We start from the raw sequence: 14,817 nt of genomic DNA on the forward strand, positions 1-14,817 counted from the left end.
TGGTACACACCTGGGTACCTTCACAGAAGCAGGTGAGCCCTTTCAAGTGTCTGGCACAGCAATAGGGAAGATTATAACTATTATCTTCATGACCTATGTATGTTCAAACGTTGAAGCATTGTGGGCCCGCACAAAGGGCTGTTAGTCAACATGAAACAGAACGTCGAGCTGTAGTCAAGAATACACCTGAAGTATTCACAATTACTGTTTTTAATCAAAACGATCCAATGCCAAGAGCACTGTTGCAGTTAAGTATTTTATGAAGATGGAGAGGACGAGTTCTTCAATGGGTTGTTTTCTTCCAGAGGCTTTGCTAAGCTGTACAGTTTTGCTGGCAATTATTAAAAGGCTGTTTTCACTGACTCCCTTTCTAGAGAAACATCTGCATGATTCATGATCTTTACTGTTGTCATAAAAAGTTGTTCTAATATAGGTCTCATCCTGCAAGATTCTGAGCACCATCAATTCCTGTTGGAGTCAATGGAAACTTAGGGTGCAGAATCAGGCCCGTGGTGTGACAAGAAATATAGGTAAGAAGAAATCCAATGCTTCTGAAAGGTCTAAAACATACAGCAAATGAATGTCTCTAGGGGAGAAATCCTATTAAACTTTAACCAGGTAAGTGGCATAGGAAAGTTGGAGTTTTTCAATTAGCTAACTGTCTCTAGCCTGGAGCTTTAGTCACAAATGTTACAACACAGCAATATTACACTCCACTCCACATCTGTCAGCTAGAATATTTACAGCTTTCCAATTATGACATTGTCAGAACTCCAGAGGTAAAAGTTAGAGTGTATGCAAACAATAAAGATAGTTTGACATGATGTACCAAAAGAAGACACTTCAACCTGGGGGTTTTTTGGTGCTGGCTTTACCTTTGCTTCGGATAAAAAGGAAAAATGTGTATTTCAGGATTTAAAAAAGGAGAGCTAAAACCACAGTGGGGGTAAAACAGTGCAGCTCCATGGAAATCAATGGAGCTACAAGGATTAACACCAGTTGAGGATCAGTTGGAGTATTTAAAATGAAAATAAATATTTTGTTTCCTTTCTGTACTGGGTGTTAATTCACAAAGTTCAACAGCCTCAGGACACCCTAAATTGTGCTAGTTGTGCACAGCACCAGGGGACTGTTCCAGTAACCCAAAATTGCCAGGGCACCTGAGCATGTTAGCCACATTCCCTACCCTAGGCACTGGAAGCCATTGGCGTAGGAGTCCTGCTCCTATGCCATCCTGGGATTCAGCCATTCTGGGAGAATTTTAGACCCTCAGCCCACTTTAGACTCCCATCTCTAATCAACCCATATTGCCAGCTTCCATTACCCACTTGCTAAATTTTCAAATAAGCCCCTTTCTGCTTTTCCCCCATGCCGCCCCTCACACTTGGGAGGAGTTCCCTGTAACCACCCACAAAACTCACTCACTATCCTATTTCTTCCCTAAAACATTGCTCTGCTATGACACCTACCAAAAAAATTGAGACTGGTCAGACAGATGATGTGATGAGACCACCGTCCCCTCATGCTGACCAATATTGTCTCATTGCATTGCCCCGTTGGCTTGTCTGTATACATTTGTTGTCTCTTGTCTTATACTTAGACTGTAAGTGCTTTGGGGCAGACGCTGTCTGTGTTTGTACAGCTCCTAGCACAATGGAATGCTGGTCCTTGACTGGGGCTCCTAAGTGCTAAGGTAATTAAAAAATAAATAAATAGGCAGCTGAACCCCTCAACTTTATGATCACTTTGCACGGACAGCCTGGAACAAAGTGACTACAGTATAAGCCAGGATATCTGGACGAGCTTCTATAAAGGTGTCCTATACTTCAGACAAAGTTTACATACTAAATCCAGAATCACAGCGAATGGATGCTTCTTTTCAAAGAGCACAATGCAATTCTCTTAACTCATTGGCGCACACACTTTCTGGCAACTTCTGTTTTAATAAAGTAAAGCATCTCTCAAGGAAAAATTTCCCCAAGATATTACTTATTGAAATCTGGGATGGAAGAGGCATTGTTTTGAGCGTGGATATTTTTCACCATTTTGTTTCAGCAACAGAATTTCACAATCTCTAGGTGTACAACTGAGACATCCAACACTGATGGGACTAAGGTTATAACAAGTCACAAAGAACAGTCACCAGGTGACTAAACAGAGTACACTAAAAATCATACGGCAGTAGGCAAAAACATGCAGCGAATCCATAAAACGATATTTACATTTGAAGTGTAAGATGTGTACTTGTGTCTTCTCTTCAGGAACAACACAGATTTTTTTTAAGACACACTTGGATCTGTGCAAACACATTTCTTTTGTAATCAGCCCATGCTGACCCTATTTAGCTTGAGGTCAGCGACCAGTGGCATCTGACCTGCAGAAGTTAATGCTACAGAACAATAGATTGGAGTTGGCAAGGCCTTATCCTATTACCTTTTGATACCAAATTAATTGTTTTTCTCTCTCACAATGATTCTCTGACCCTTTCAGCTACATGTGTTGCCAGCAAAGAGTGATGGATTAAATTTAAGAGAGTACATTTCCTAACATTGTTTTGCAGATTTAAAGTTATTTAGGTCTTCCTTTCTGTGCTAAGTGGTTTAAGAAGATACTTATGAGTGCAGAGCACTGGATGGGTAAAGAGAAAGAGGAATTTTCAAATATAATTTACCATGCAAGAATCACAAGGCATCTAACAATAAAATTAAAAGGAAAGACAATTTAACCATACAACGGATAACAAAAAAAATATTAACAGAGGCAGAAAAAGAGAGAGAGATTTTGAGATAATCTATGGGAAGAAATTCTAAACTGGACCATTTGGTAGGCTTCCCAATGTATTTGGTACACAAAGAAGAAACACTTCATTTATGGAATAAACTCAATTAGTCAAAATGGTGCTGTCTGTTGAGAAGGTAGCAGTGACGTTCTATAGGATAATGGAGGTGTTTGAATGGGAGGCAGGACTGGCCTACTTTGGGAGCCCTATGGCTTGCTATACTTTTTTTTTTTTAAATCAGCTCCGGAATCTTCTACAAGATAGAATCATCTGCTCTTCTATGGACCTAGGCCCCCTGCTGAGCAACCCTCATCATTCCCTTCCTGTTCCCTATTCACCTCTTCTCTCTTCCAAGTCTTTTTGTGTTAATGTTGTTACTGTAAGAAAGAAACAGATGTATTTTCTGTTGTTTGATGTTTGTATTTTAAGCTTCTGTAAGGAAATGCACTGCATAATACCTCGGGTGCAGGTACATGGACCTTTAGAAAGAATTGACCAAACCCTGAGGTTCTTACTCAATTTTTACTCAGTCCTTACCCAAGGGAATTCTGGTTGACTTAATTTGAGTGTCTGGAGCTAAGACTTCTGGATTTGGCCCTATATCCTTTTATTTCATTGCTAAGTCTTTGTTGCATTGTGTTCTCATTTGTGTACGAATCCTGCTCTGGAATAAAAAAAAGTAGGTTCATGTGACGTAACATGCCAATGGTCTGACTCTGCTGCAGCTCCAATGAAGCTACCTCTAAAAAAATGTGACAGAGCAAGTTTTACATAAAGTGCTGGAGTTTAAGGGGAATATATGGCAATTAATAAAAGCTAGGGGGGAAATCAAGTCTTCTCCTGAGAGAAAAAGTAAAGTGACCATGGCTAAATACTCCTACGAAAAAAAGCTATAGATTTGGCAGAGCACTGGCCTAACAATTAAGAAAGAAGGCCCTGAAAAGTGTTATTTGCCTGACCAAATCTGAAGGACAAGCATTTTCAGTCCCCCAAAAAATCCTAGACCTCTTTCATTATTTTGTACAAACCCATATGCCTCACAGTATCAAAATGGGAAGGAGATTTATTGTTGAACAAACTTTCCTGGCTAGATCAATTGAAACAGAGAAACTCAGAGGGACTTATTTCATCGGGAGAGGTTGGAAATACAATTATGAGTCTAAAACTCAAAGTGTCATATTCAAATGGCTACTCCTGCAATTTGTTCATGTTCTTTACAAAAGAATTATCACCCTGATCTGCAGAGTTTTTCATAATATGACAGGAAAACGAAAACTTCCTGACAGCATGTGACATATTACACCACAAAGGTTAAAAAAAAAAACAACAAAAAATACCTCCCATTAACTAATCGTGCGCCTAAATCTAGATAAAGGGCCAGATCCTCAGCTGAAGTAAATTTGCAGAGCCCCATTGATTTCAACTGAGCTATGACAATTTGCACACATTAGGGATCTGGTCCCAATTTTCCCCTCAGAGTCTTGGTTGAATGTGTAGCCAAGAATTTTCAAAGGAGCCTAAAAGAATGAAGTGAAATTCAGCGGCATTTGAGAGATTTGAAATCCTAGCAATAATGTCTAAGCTCTGAGCCTACAAACATCTATGCACATGCTTTATATTAAAAATGAGTAGCCCCAGTAAGCATGTGAATAGTCACATTAAAGTCAGTGGGACTATTCAATATGCTTAAAGTTTCATGGCCTAAAGATGGTTTATTTCCTGTAGATGTTCATCAGACATCAATACATTCATCGATACACCTTAAATTGTATATGCTCGACCTAGTCAAAACAACAGGCATGTGTATTTATCATCTCTAGATGCAGAAAAAAGATTTTGACTGGGTTGAGTGGACATCTCTCACTGGGTACTTAGACAACAAAACATTTGGCTGTAATTTTCAGATTTCAACATTACATATAATTGACAAGCCGCTAGGGCTTTGATCAAGAGGAATATGACAGAGGAAATGCAATAGGAAAGGCAAATTTGACAAGGATGCCCTCTCTCCCCTTTAATTTTGCCTAAATAATTGAACACCCTTGCAATTCAAATATGCAAAATAAGCAACAAATCGGGGGATTATTAACTAAATATTTAACTAAACTAAATTAGGGGACATATTGCTACATTTCACGAAACCAGAAACATTATTAAATCACTGGAATATTAAGTGAATTTCTTGAAATTTTTCTTGAAATCCCCTGTCTGTTGTAAAGGTCCTTTGTTACCTCTAAGTGGTTTTGATTGTTCACAGTTGTCTCTGATGACTTTTCATTGAAAATTTTGAGATGGCACAAGGCTACGCAACTGAACCTTGCATTACACAACCAGCTAACTAGGATAGGGTGACAATTCCCTCCTGCTTGAATGGGCTATCAATGAGACATGTTATTCCCTGGTGACTAATTTTTACTGCAAGTCCAAAAAGCATACTTTCAGTAGAGATACATTATTTTTAAATGTTACCCGTACATACAGCTCACAACGATTGTGAGTTTTAATAAGCTAAGAGCTTTCCGTAGGTATCTTCCATGTTACTCTTTATGGATAAGTACCCTGCAAGACACGTGTTTGGTGTAGCGAGTTTGTCAGGTCTGAGACGAGAGTTGTTTGCAAAGAACAGAGAACTCTTTGCCGGGAAGCCTATGGGCCACTGTTGCCCTAGAGAAAATTAGTAATCAACCCCTCCTTTTATCTTTTCCAAATGACATATACTTTCAGTTAGACACTATGCCTCCAAAAACAGAAAGTAATTCTTAGGGTACTGAGAGAACTAGACATACTGTGTTTAAACGAAAACAGTGGAAAGGGATTTAAAGGAAATATGCAGAATGTAAAGTTTTCTAAATAAAGCTTCTTTGAAAGACATAACTGATAAACAGGAAACAATTTCACATGAACCTAAAGAATGGGCATCTAGACATTTGGATACATTAGAAGAAATACAGTAGGAATATGGACTCAATTCTGCTCCTATTTAAATCAATGGAAAAACTCCTATGGACTTCAATGATGTGGAAGTAAGCCCATAAAATTCTCCACTGCACTTTTTCCAAATTATCTGCAATGAAGCTTATAAAAATCCAACCACTACTGGAGGAAATGCACGCATGCAATTAAATTTTGTGCTAATCTGTGCCTTCCTAAAACAAAATTCTTTACATAGTCAAAGCCATAATAGACAAACCAGAGAGTTAATTTCAACTACATGAAATCATTTTGGGAGCTGACAACCTCGCCATAACTAGCTGTTAACAACTGCCCTTTTCTGGACAGTTATAAATCACTAGTTCAAAGCTCCTGCTGTTGCATGGGTGTGGCAGTTGGACCAAGTAATCCACCAATTTCCCTCATTCAACAATGGAATTGTTGCATGCAAATTAGCTGCAGCATAAGGGTGGTGATTGGTTGAGTAACCACAGCTATCACAACGGTCTAGCACTCTTAGCATGGCATAGATACTTTCCTTACTGTAGCTACACACAATCAAAATGGCTGCAAATTTAAGAACGGGATGGTAGCTGGCTGTGAAACCCAGTGATGATTTAACGTGGTGATATTATGAACAAAAAGAGCCCTCAACCACGCTTGTAGCTGTTTCTATCACTTCACAATGACTCAACAGACATTGTAGGCTTCAGAGTGACACAGAGACAGGTGACAATCCTAGAATCTTCTCATATAGATGCTGTAGTTAGTCGTTGGAAAAATTCAATGCCATTATCTTTCATTATCAACCTAAAACGTTAATGAAATACTGTACAAAACTAGTGGATTAACACCTATGTTTAAGACAATTAAGTCTTTCAAGATATGCCTTATTGCCAACCCAAAGTGTTCAAAAAATCATGAACCAGGCCCCCTAAAAACCATGAACTGGGGCTCTAGGAGAAAACATCAAATATCATCAGAGTTGCAATCAAGCTGTGGCAATGGCAACACTGGTACAGGATGATATCCTGGCCCCATTGAAGCCAGGGGGAGTTTTGCCACTGACTTCAATGAATGCCAGGATTTCACCCTCAGAACATACGGACTAAAAGCCTGATCCATTTCCATTGATTTCAACGAGCTCTAGACCAGGCCACGAGCACATGCTGGGTGCAAAGAGTCAGCACGCAACCTATGTAAGACTCAAGTCCTGTATGAGATCTATTTGAATAGCTTAAAGGCTGCATAGACCGTTATGGGCACCGAAAATAGGGGTGAATTTCACCCCTGTTCCTTAGGGAGTGAACTTCCACGGCATAGATTGAAATTCACCATCCAGACTGAAAAGGACTAGGAAGCAATTTCCTGAAACATCCCGTAAGACAAGAACCAATTACCATACTGTACAATGGTAGGCACAACCTGCTATGGCTTCATCAGTTAACATCTGCTTTTGTTTTGAAAATTAAAAAGTAAAGGATGTATCAAACAAAAGGATCTGTGCATTTACCAATATATAAGGAGTATCACTATAGGATATTCCCTGGGTCATAATTAATTGTTTTCTCATTTTAAAAAGTGAAAAGAAAGAATCCTTGATAAAATGACAATAGAAAATTGTTGATATCAGCATAGCCACAACCCTGAGGTCACAATTTCCTAGATTGCTAGTCAAATTACTGTATACAGTGGACATTACAGTTAAAGTGTTAAGTGAACACCCCTTCATTTTAAGGTACTCTCTCTCAGGGCCTGATCTAGTGCCCACTGATGTCAATGGGATTCTTTCTATTGACTTCAATGGGGGTTCAAGCCCTCAGAAAGAGGATTATGTTCATTGACTTCACTGGAGAGTCGATCAGGCCCTAAATCAGCTGTGATAAAAAAAATATTGGGTAATTAGAAGTGTGTATAAATAAGATCCAAGTCTCTGATCCCAACAATTGCCTCTCCTTCTCTAAACAAAGAGCATCAACTTGTCCCGTGTTGTGACATCCTTATTAATCCCACAGAACCAGCTCATGATATCACAGACAGTCATCATCGCCGGCTCAAATGAACACAGGGCAAGGCGAGAGGGAAAGATGCATTTAGAGGAAAAATCTTCAGCTCCTGACCAATTGACCTCTAAAACAGCTCTGCCTGCGTAGCAACCTGCAAGGAACTTGGAGGCAGGAGCACAGGTCACAGAAGGGAACGGACTGGAGGAGGCACCAGGCATCCAGTTTGTATGCACATGGTTAGAATGCTAACTGCAGCAGTCGCAGCATCTCTGTAAATGGTTCTCTTAATAAAGAGCCAGTTTAGTTTGAAAGATCAAGTCCTTTCATGTTACTACGCGGCATGTAGTACATGAAACAGCTTGAAAAATTAAGGAAGCCTGCAATAGTCTCACTGAACGTGAGCAGCCATCGTTAATTTAGTAAGGGAAGGCTGTGTCACTACAGCACTTTAGCTTTCCTTGAAGCAGCGCGGCCTAATGGACAGAGCACTAGAGGGGGAGTCACAAGACCTGGTTCTATCACTGGCCTGCTGGGTGACTTTGGTAAATCACTTCCCTCTTTTGTGCCTCAGTTTCTCTAATGGAGATAACGATACCGACTTCCATTGTAAAGCACTTGAGCTCTATTGATGAAAATAGTGCTATATAAGAGGTAAGTATTATTAGTACTGCAATAGGCTTCCAAGGGAGGGTGTGGAATCCCCATCGTCGGAGGTTTTTAAGAACAGATCAGAGAAACACCTGTCCGGGATGGTTAAGGTAAACTTGGTCCTGCCTCAGTGCAGGGGACTGAACCAGATGACCTCTCCAGGCCCCTTCCAGTCCTGGCATTTCTCTCTCTATTATTCTGCTTCATCATAGACTCAGTGATATTGTCAGATTCTACAGTTTCAGAAACTTGGCTCTGATTTCTACTCAGATACCCACTTGCCTTATCACGGAAGGATCCACGCAAAATCTATTGCTGAAGATCTTGATCTTTCCCTTGATGCACACACTTGTGTGTTTCCATCACTGTAAGAACAGCAATACAGTTCTGGCAAATGCTGCTCTCTCTCACACACACACCCTTCATCTAATCCAGTCCTCCCTCTTCCTGCTGACTTGCCCAGTGCCATTTTATTAAAACTCCCGCTCGTCTAGCATTCAGCTGCATGACTTCTTACATGCTTCAAAATAAATCACTACATTGCTCCTATTCCAGCTCCCTTGCCCTCGGCTTTCAATTAAATTTAGAATCGACTTTAAAGATACAACCTTAATGTATATAGTTCAAAATGACCTCGCTACACCTTTTCTCGCCGCCTGTGACTTCCTGAGCAGGGCTCTTGTACCGCAGCTCATCGTTTAAAACCTGGAAACATGAATTTGCTGTAAAGCTCCTGTGGCAAACTACAAGTCTCAAGCTGTTTAAAGTCTTTAAAGGTATGTCCAAAGCTAAAGTGTACTCTGGAGAAAGAAATCTGGGAGCCTGAATCTGTCAGCATTCAGAAAGAGATTTAAAACCTTCATGTGCGTTAAATGCTTCCTCATTTAATTCCTGCACTGAGAGTGCAATAATCAGTATGTTTTTGTAACAGCATCACATTGTGTAATGATTTTACTAATGATCAAATTAATAAACATAAATTATGCACAGATCTGAAGCCAGGAAAAACAGTCTGTATATACAATTTATATTTTGCTGCTGCCTTTTTTTTTTTTTTTTTTTTTTTTTTAAAAGAACAAAAATACAAGCTACATTATTTGATTGTTTCAGACTTTTGTAAATTTCTGGCTCTACAACATGCTAAGAGGCCATCAGTGCCCCCAAAAGATTACCATACTAGTAACAAACTAAAAAAGTCTGAGTCCTCAGCCCTTCTGAAAATCAGACTCTAAAGGTCATACATTGGCATGAATCACACTTCGAGTTGTATAGAAGGATCAAAGGTAGTATATTTGGCTCTAAAGATCAATTCAAATGCAGGCATCTATACTTTCGCAAACACCCAAAGATTAAAATTGGTTACTCTTGCAGTTTGGTTTCACAGAGCAGATCCCCCTGTGATCCCTTCATCCACCGTCGTGGAACATGCCTAGTCAGTATTGTGATGGGAGACTTCAGGTGATCGGAGATGCTTTAGGAAGTGATGTTGAGATAACAAGTCAATATGAACCATGTCCCAGCATGGTAATAGGAGGCAGAGGCACACTTGGACCACACGCAAGGAGGCATTTTTTGGATGAAATGGAAACAGGGCTAACTCAGTGGTCGCTAAAGTTACTTATATGGTCCAGTGTCTCAACTAAAGTCCAATTCAAATAAATTAAATTCTGACCTCTCTATCCTCAAGAGCCAGTGGACAATGCACTGGAGTGGGAGTGAAGGGAATCTGAGTTCTAGTCCAGCTCTGCCAGTGACCTGCTGGGAGACCTTGGGCGTGTCAAGGTCAAGATCTCTGTCCTTCTGTTTCCCCTGAACATACCAGACTCACACCTTTTGTCTTGACTGTTTAGAATGTAAACTCTGCAGGACAAAGATGCAATATTTGGTATTTTTCTTAAAGCCCCAACTCTTGGAGTCTAATAACTGTAGCTCCGGCTACACGAGGAGCTAGGGTTCCCATCCTGCATATACATACTTGCACTAGCTCTCACTGAGCTAGCGTGAATATAAATAGCAGTGTGACTGGGGTAGAATGGGCTGAAGCGGCACAGCTTAGCACAAACCCGCCTGACTGTGCATACGTACCCCATGGCCCAGGCTTCCACGGCTACACTACTATTTACATTTATGCCAGCTCAAAGAGACCTAGTGGGAGTACGTGTAAGTGAGCCAGGAATCAGACCCCTAGCTCCTACTGTAGACACACCCTGTGTGATCACTTCAGCTTTCCTTAAAAAAAAAAAAAATTCTAGCTTCTGTGGTTGTGAAGAGCTTAAAACCATGACCCTAAAGGCTCAGGCCATAAAGCAAATAACCTAAAATTCATTCATTTACAATTGCACAATTTTTAAGCCAACCTCATGATTTTGGGGGGCCTGACTCATAATTTTTGATTGCCTGGAGCTGGCCATGATGCCGACTATTCTTACCATATTTTTGTACACTTAACACAGTGGTGGCCCCACTCTTAGTTGGAGGCCTTTAAGTCTATGGTAACGCTCCCTGGAATTTCAGTTAAAGGCCTTATTCCTTAAGGTTTTTCTTCAAGTGTTGCTGGTCCTATTCAAATCATTCGTTGCATTTCCAGGGTGAGTCCGGTCATCAACACGAAGAGTAGAGTGGAGCATGGGGACAGAAGTTTGTTTTGGAGAATATTTAGTAGTAAGACCGCCTTTTGCTAAGTATATTGTATATATTCCGTGCATCCTCACCAAACGGTGCTCATTTTTTGAGTACAGAATTAATTTCACAACCATTTACAAGTAAACCCATTAACAAATCTGAGCTAAAATTAATTTACCACATTAAGCTAAATCAAAGTAAACACAATTAAAACTGATTTAAGTGCATTAGTGCAAGTAGATCAATATTGAATCAATTTAGTTACACCGATGACGGTTTACTAATACAGAGCAGGCCTTACTGTCTTTTCAACCCATTCCTAGAGCACAAAGGGATTTAATTTTTCTTATTTTCCCTCTGTTTAAAGTTTTCTCATTAACCCCATAAGGCAGTGCAGGGCTGACATTGTAAGGAAAGGCTAGTGGATCCCAATGAAGCTAGAGACTTTTACCTGAAGGAGAAATTCATGGCTGCTCCTGCTACTTCTCTCAGATAGTTGTTGTGAGACCCCAGTCAGCCCAACTGTGGCTAATTGAAGGCAGCTGCAGGTAGAAAGTGACGCTGTGTGGGAGTTCTGTTAATAGCCCTACAACAGAGAGCTCTGCGAAGTTAACGTAGCTATACTCTTCAGTGAGGAACAGCTTCACTTTGATAGCCATTAGCCTGGCTGACACACCAGAGACTGAGGAAGGGATCTCCAGAGCCAGAAGCATATCTCTACAGCGTGAGCTAAACTCCTAATCTCTATAGGTAGAAGTTTTACCATCTACATATCTCTCACGGAGCAGGCACAGAGGAGGACACACAACACACACTGATCAATGGGTTACACTAGCACTCACTCAGGTGTCAATCTTTAAGCACATGAGTAGTCACAATGAAGTCAATGGGACAATTCACTGCTTAAAGTTAAGCATGTGCGTAAATGTTTTTAAGCCTGGGGCCGTAAGCCCTGTCTATACTGAATGATACAGGACTGTGTGACGTCTGTACATAGTGAAATAGTTAAAATATGAAGTGCCAGGAGACAGCGCTTACAAAATGTAGCATAGATCCTGGCTTTTGTAGCGCTAATACCACTTCTTGTGCCTTGCAAACGGCTTCTTACACCAGCTCCTGACCCTGGGGTTTTTCCACTGGTGGAGCTACATAATGCACATCCCCCATACAGATGCACTGAACTTGTGCAAACATTGCACCATGTGATGGGTCTATACTAAGGGTTTGCACTGGTGACACATTCTCCTAGCCCAGACAGGCCCTTAATTATCAATTATTAATTATGGCCCCAAATCTATCAGCAGATTTGTTAGCATAGACTCCTGGCAGCTCTGCACAGAGGGAAGTGCTGGCAGATCCAGTTGCAGGATCGAGCCCAGAGCATATTGTTCTGTAGCTACAGATTAGAAAGCGTGTGACGCATTTCAGAGGACTTGCATTCAAAACAACCGTCCTGCTCAACGGTACAAACATTTCTATAAAGGACTGTTAAGACCTCATTTTCATTAGAGTCACATTAACTTTGTCCTTGATTTTACAGAGTATTTCAGATTATATTTTTAATTTAATTTCCCAGTCTAAAATATTAATATTTTAGTCCAGTGGGACATAGCAAAGAAGTTGAGTTCCAAGGGATCTATCAAAGGGAACACTTACAATCCCCTGGAGTCAAGTTAGATAAATACAAGATGTCCTCAAGATTTCTGATTGAAATAAACCACCAAACATTTCTCTTTGGCTGGCAACAGGTGTATTCACAGTATGGATTTCCTTATCAACAACATTTCTTTTATAACAAATTCAGGGTTTTTTTTCCCCCCTAAGAAAACATTTTCTTGCAAAATGTTTAAAATGTTATCAGCTTTTAAAAAAACTGTTGTAAACTGATGGGAAAGGAGCCCACTGGCTCTAAAGTTACCATCCCTAAGTCCTGCACTCAGTTCTGTTTGGGGGCATTGTTCTGAGTAAATCAGCCATTGAAAATCAAGCCCTCCAGCTCATTATGTATTCTGCATCTGAGATGACCAGAACTATTTCCTGCAGCTTGCTTTGGGTGCTAATTACCTGCTCAAACACCTTGTAAATACCTCTGTAAACCTGTCACAGGAGGGAGAACCCACCTTTCCAGACTACACACTTATTACATGTTCTCCTTTCAACTTCCTGGTTTATGTTGTTTAAAGCAGGCAGATAGCTAAGCTCATGGCCTTTTGTTGTTATGAAGTGACATTTCACCCCCTCCCTCTCACCCCTTCCCCCCCAGCCCCAAAGGATAGCCTGCTACTGGCTGGATTGCAAAGAAATGTTTACAAAACGCAGAGGAGCCACTTATTCCCACAGAGGGACATGAGCAGCTTCTTTCTTTCCAGAGTTGGAGTGCTGATCTCTTCACACTCCTAGCAAATACCATCCAAAGCCCATTTTGCAAATCCAAGAGCTGATTGTGAAAGACACTCTAGCAAACTCTCTGTCTCTCAAAGCATAAAAACCCAGGAAGGAGGGGGGAGGGGGGGGGAACCCACAATTTGGAACTGTGGATTAGACTCAACATTTAAGAACTGTAATTGTTTTAACCAGCCCGGCAAGAAAGAGATCCTCAAAGTTACTACTGACAGATAGGGTGAGATTGCAGCCTAATACTGTAATTATGCAGAGAGTGGATTCTGAAGCTGCCTGGGAATGTTTTTTTTCTGAAACAGGGTTGGCAATGTATAAACACTGGAACTGATCAACATTCGTCTTTTTCTCACCCACAAAATAAATAAATGAATTAAACACTGAGCCCTTACAACAAGCGTTTTTTAACCACTGGGCCAACAGGTGCAATCCATGCAGTGGTACCAATTTACACCAGCTGATGGTCTGGCCCATTCTATCAGTAAGTATTTTAGCTACAGCTGGGATGGACTGTCTATGCACTTATACCATGCTTATCATCAGAGCACAGAAGTAAACGACACTTATGGGGACATAAAGTGACTACCAGTAAAGGGTTCATTTTTAATAAGATAGCATCTAGCCCAGTCTCTTTACAGTTGCAAGTGGATACCATGTGATGGTTTGGTTTTTGTACCCAGTGCATCCAGGGTGGCAGGGTTATTTTTCCCTTGAGGAGCTGAAGGTGAGGTCTGTCTGTATGCGGCACTGTGGTATAAGTGACCACTGTTGTGGAGCAAAAAGGAAAAGGACCGTGAAGCTTAAAAATTTTGCGAAGCGAAAACAATCCTCCTGCAGACTGCAGTAAATAAAATAACAGCAGTGGAGTGATTTGCAACCATGTAACGGGCTTTTGTCTAGGTCTATTTCTCTCTGCCTTGAGGGTTTCTGTGTTCCTGCTCTGCAGGATCTCACTGTTTCGCCCCTCAGCTACAAAGGCCCAGGGCTTGAGCCCCTCCTCCAACTGTTCACCCCCAATTTTGCCCATGCTGAGGCTTACTTACAGCAGACTGAAGCGTTTCAGGGGGGTGCAGGGCACTGCAATTTAGGATTTCTGTGGTACAGGTTGAATTTGCAAGCGTGCATCTGTAGGACTCCCTGGCATTAAAAATAGCCTTTACTCAGCTTTTTAACTCCTTCATTACTGATGTGGATTCGAGGCTCTTGGGACTTTGTTTCCTAACAAACATCGATGTATTTAATCTACGCCAATATAAGCTTACTTTAATTTAATTTTTTTAAAAGCTGCTGGGGTGTGTTTGTACACACACACGTGCATGTAGGTGACCGAAACAGCCCAGGTTTGCAATTTCCACTCAGTGGACCTAATCCTGAAAAGCGCTGAGTGCTCTCACCTCCTACCCTAGTTGAAGGAAGGTAGCAGGGGTTGAACAC

At 40.8% G+C, this 14,817-nt stretch overlaps 1 long non-coding RNA gene across 1 annotated transcript in view; it reads right to left on the minus strand.

Moving 5' to 3' along the window:
* The window catches only part of LOC137145716 (uncharacterized), a 58,628-nt gene extending 47,127 nt beyond the window's left edge, over window positions 1–11,501 (minus strand). Inside the window, exon 1 of the long non-coding RNA XR_010917738.1 lies at window positions 11,438–11,501. This is a non-coding gene — a long non-coding RNA (uncharacterized lncRNA). The remainder of the gene's footprint in view (window positions 1–11,437) is intronic.
* Window positions 11,502–14,817: the final 3,316 nt, after the last annotated feature.

This window comes from Emydura macquarii, unplaced genomic scaffold (assembly GCF_026122565.2).
Source record: "Emydura macquarii macquarii isolate MOO-44397 ecotype Brisbane River unplaced genomic scaffold, CSIRO-AGI_Emac_v2 contig_3603, whole genome shotgun sequence".
Lineage (NCBI taxonomy): Eukaryota > Metazoa > Chordata > Testudines > Chelidae > Emydura > Emydura macquarii.